Source organism: Haliotis rufescens, unplaced genomic scaffold (genome assembly GCF_023055435.1).
Source record: "Haliotis rufescens isolate VD_foot unplaced genomic scaffold, xgHalRufe1.0.p SCAF_13, whole genome shotgun sequence".
In the NCBI taxonomy this organism is placed as follows: Eukaryota; Metazoa; Mollusca; class Gastropoda; order Lepetellida; family Haliotidae; genus Haliotis; species Haliotis rufescens.
In genome coordinates, this window is record NW_025963813.1 from 3,002,460 (window position 1) to 3,007,819 (window position 5,360).

Consider the following 5,360-nt stretch of genomic DNA (forward strand, 5'->3'; position numbering starts at 1 on the left):
ATTAACTACGGATGCGCCGAAAAGGTTATACTCCTTTTCAAACTCCAGTGGTCTTTTGTTAGTTTCAATGGTTCTAAAACCAAAGTAGAATGGGCAATGTGGTTTGCTTTTCTCAAAATGAAAACAAATCTGTCATCGTCGCTTCAGAAATTAGTTCATAGTTTTCATCAACCAAACGTAACAATCACTTTGCATTTTTATTTAATTTAATTCCGGTCTCCGACATCTCTTTTCAAATGACACACGGTTGGTCCTGACGGTGCAGTTGGCTGTTGGTTTCCTAGACGTTGCAGATAACTATGATCGCGTGTTCAAATCCCAGCAAAATACACATAAATTACTTAGGGATTTCCTCCCACATCAAGCTGAAACGCTCTGAAATAACTGAAATTGTGTTCAAAGCGGCGTTAAACCACAGGTCACGTTTGTCACGAGGAGTACTTGGATGGGTGGCCTGGCTCCTGAGAGTTTCACCTGCCTGCGGTCCTGTCCAACACTGAAGCACACGAAACGCATGTGGTGTCTCTTTGGACAAGTGATATGACGATGGACGAGATATGCCACTGTTCAGCCAGCAGTGAATGGGTACCCGGTAAGATGATATGATATATAAGTGGCCGTTACCTTCTAGCACACCACAGGCAGCATACATTCCCCTTGGACATGAGAATAACAATGTCATTTGAGCATGATATTTAGCATGGAAAAAAGTGCCATTCAAATGGACTATCATTATTAAAGATTATTCCATTATTCTAGATTATTCGCTCGTCACGCCGACATGGGTACAATGTGTGAAGCCCAATTCTGGTGTCCCCCGCCGTGATATCGCTGGAATAAGTGGCGTAAAACCATACAAAATAAAACAGGTGTCGATAACGAGGCACAGACAGATTTAATATAGATGACCAACCTTCTTTCGAAACACTTATGTTAATGATAAGAGGTCAAACTATAAAATGCTCCTCTGAAAGGAAACGAAAGCGAGAACAGAAAGAAAACCCTAAATGATTTAGAAATTAAAACTGAAATATTAACGAAAATTAAAGAGGCAAACACTGAACTGGAAGAAATATATAATATAAAAAACAGGAGGAAAAATCATGCGATCTCGGGCAGAATGGAGAGAAATGGGCGAAAGAAACAACTAAATAGTTCTTATCCTTAGAAAAAAACTATCTGAATAAGGCTATAGCTAAGCTAGAATGAAACAAAAGATACCATCAACGAAACTCAGAGATATTACCAACAGTTGTATACTAAACAGACATGTAGAAACGAAAACCTAGATGATATGTTTAAAGACCTTGATATTTCCAAAACTAAGCACACCACAACAATTAGGCCTTGAAGGTGAGTTGCAAAATGAGGAAGTTTTAACATCTTAGAAAAATATGAAAACTGAAGAAAGTCCGGGCGGGTCCTAACGGACCTACTGTAGAATTCTACATTTTTTCTGGCTAGATCTGCATAAATATCTAAATATCTGATACGATCATTGAACCTAGGTTTCAAAAGAGGGGAATTATCAGTTAGACAAAAGCAGGGCCAACAACAGGCATCCCCCCCCCCCCCCCCCCCCCCCCCCCAAAAAAAAAGACAAACCAAAGCAGCACTTACAAAATAGGAAACCTATTTCACAATTAAATGTCTCCTATAAGTTATCATCAGCAACAATAGCAAATAGAATTAAAAAAGTCCTGCGAACAATAATTGACGAGGATCAAAAAAGTTTTCTGTCAAAACGATATGTTGGAGAATGCACTAGATTCATTTATGCCATTATGGATTTGACTAAATGCATGGAAATCCGAGGATTGTTATTACTTATAAACTTTGAAAAGGCGTTCGATTCAGTAGATATGGATTTCATCTAAGAATCTTCGATTTTGGATGTACACTAGGTGACCCTTTATCTCCTTATATATTCTTGTTGTGCGCATAAATTGTGTCAATAATGCTACGCACTGATGAAAATATAAACGGAATAAGTATTGATGAGATACAATATATAATATATCGCTCATATCAGATGGAACTGAACTCTTCAAACATATGCGTCTTTTTCAGGCCTAAAAATTAACACGCAAAACGCAAGTGTTGTGGGCAGGCTCTCGTCACGCCGAGAGTGTTCGATTCCCGACATGGGTACAATGTGTGAAGCCCATTTCTGGTGTTCCCCGCCGTAATGGTGCTGGAATATTGCTAAAAGCGGCGTAAAACCATACTCACTCACCCACTCACTCACTCACAAACCTTCTCTGATAAAACTATGTGCAAAAGTTGGAATTTAGATTGGTCAAACTAACTACCTTTTCTCAACCCTAACTTATCCAAAAGAAAAATAAACCTGACAGAATCAGTAGAAATATTATGATAAAACCTTATGAAGAAGGAGTTATAAGATTGCCTGATAAAAAAAATACAATCGATGCTCAAAAGATATCTTGGATTTAACTCTGAACTTACTACTCTTTTGAATAATAATATAACTCCATCAAATTGATTTTCAAAAATATATACTCAACAACAAAAGTTCCTGCGACACCAATATTTTAGTGTATTTTTCAAACAAGTAAAGTATGGTTTTCAATATTGTAGTACATGTATGGAATCAAGTCACAAAAACGAAACTGCTACAGAAAAGCATGCATTCCATGCAAAAGTTGACTTTTATGCAATCCCCATGCATTTCACTACCCAAGAATGGGTATAAAAACATTTGCGTTAACGGGATTCCATATGCATTGTTTAGCATCGTGCTGACAACAGCCACTCAATAAACAACAAAATTACGCAATTATTCAACATGACGAAATGCCACGCTTGTCTGAAAATGAGCGTCTGTGAGCCATTGGTATGCTTGAAGCAGGAGCGAGTCAACGTGATGTTGCAAGACAATTTAACGTCCACTGAAACACCATTTGGTGTTTATGGCAACGTTGGCAACAGACGAATGCAGTCAGAGACCATCCTCGGAGATGCAGGCCACACGTAACCAATAATCGACAAGACAACTGGTTTCGAACAACACACCTACGAAATCGATTCCAGGCAGCAACAGTGACTGCAAGAAGCATTCCTGTCCTTCGACGAATATCTTCACAAACCGTACGTCGCCGCCTCAGATGTGCAGGGATTGTCGCCAGAAGACCCGCCAGACGTCCCATTTTGACAGGCGACCACCGTCAAGCACGTCTACAATGGTGCAGACAGCGTCTATGCTGGACGGCCATGCAGTGGGGACGAGTTCTATTCACTGACGAGTCTCGTTTTCACCTCAGCCACAGCGATAGACGGATTCGAGTGTACCGACGTCGAGGTGAACGTTACGTCAATCATTGTGTCATGGAAGAAGATCGGTTCGGGGGTGACAGCGTTATGGTATGGGGTGGGATTACAGCAAGACAGAGGACCCCTTTGATAGTGGTAGAGAGAAATCTTAATGGACAGCGCTAACGCGACGAGATCATCGTCCCTGTTGTTCTACCGTTTTTGTGTCGTCATGGACCAGGCATAACCTTTGAACATGACAACGCCCGGCCTCATATTGCTCGACTTGTTCAGGATTCTCTTCAACAAAACAACGTGAATGTCACGAGAGAGAGAGAGATTCTTTATTTCCTCCAGAAGTTAATCCCAAGATTATACATAATTAATCAAACGTATTCAAACAAACTCATATTACCTGTACATATATACAATACAAGACAGTAGCACCAGTGTCATGCTATTCACACAATACAAAAGGTTAGATCAGATGACATAATCAAGGTAAGGCTTTAGTGTAATTATAAGTACATAAGCAGAAAATATTAGTATAAAAGATTCCAATGTCACTATATCAATACATTGTGAGAAGTGAGTATCAGCACCATAGAAAAATGACAACATATCTTCTTCATCTTGTCGTTCCAACTGGACATAGGTTTCAACATCAAGCAGATCAATAAACGTTGAAAACAGTAGAGCTTCACAATGTAATATGATGTGATTATCATAATCAAAGGCATGCTTGTTACACAATAAACAGTCCCTGGAAGTTTTGTTTCGTGATGAAACTCTAACACCAAATGTTAAACTTGACCTCTGTTCTGGGTACAGGTATGCTAGTTGCCATAATATATGGTGAGTAAGCTTTGTGTGTATTAGCATGAAGCGTGAAATACCTGTATTGCAGTTTGCAGTTAATATCTAACCCCTTTTGTTTTGTCTTAGAGAAGACTTTTTGAAGGGTTATGCGTTAGTCGCCACTTTGAGGCATATGAATGTACTGTATCAAGTGCTTTTTGTAGCCCTCGTGATAAGGTGCTCACAAGAGTTGTGTCGTCTGCAAGCAAAACAGTTGGAATAGCTAGACCAAATACACAAATACCACTATTTGCTTGTCTAAGGGCTGTTATAAGGTCATTAATAAAGACAAAGAAGAACCAAGCAGAGAGAACTCTTCCTTGTCCGATACCTTGTGTTACATGGTATATATCTGACTGTTCACCCTGATAAGTAACAAAAGCATGGCTATTTGTATAGCTATGGTGTAATAACTTCCATGTATTTCCTCTGATACCCATTTGGTGTAATTTATAAAAAAGGCCGTCCTGCCATATTCTGTCGAAAGCCTTTTCATTGTCCAAGAAAGCAGCATATACTGTAGAATATCGCTGTATGTAAAATTGAATACTTTCAATAAGGGTAAAAACGGACATTGTTCTTTCCTAAGGCCGAACTGGAGCATGTCAGGGAAATCAGGATTTGTCTTTATCATTTTTAGTTCAAGGCGCTTAACAATAAGTTTTTCAAACAGCTTTCCAATGCATGAAGTTAAGGTTATACCTCTATAGTTTCGGGGATCCGATTTGTCATTCTTACCCTTGTATATAGGAATGACCATTCCTAGTCTATACTTTAAAGGATTGTATTGTAGTCTTAACATAGCATGAAACAGCGCACACAGATATCTTATCAAAGATTCACCCCCGTGAATTATATGCTCGTTTGTAACTTTATCAGGCCCAGGGGATTTGTTTCTACTCAGTGTTTTTACAATTTTATTTATTTCTACAGTAGAAAATTGTCTTTCTAGTTCCTCATCATGTGCCCCTATCTCTTCGTGAATACGTTCTAGGGAAGAAGATATTTCTTTTCGAAAATTTTCATCAAAAGTGTCTGAGCAATATGGCTGAGCTAGATCAGAGTAATATTTTCCACACAATCTACAAATGTCCGAGGGTGTTGTGACACTCTCCCTCATAGTTGAGTTTTGTTATATCTGTAGTTTGTGACCTTTTCTTTCTTACAGTTTTGTAAAAGGAATGTATATCAAGTTCAGATGATTTTTCAATTTCTGTAAGGACTTCCTT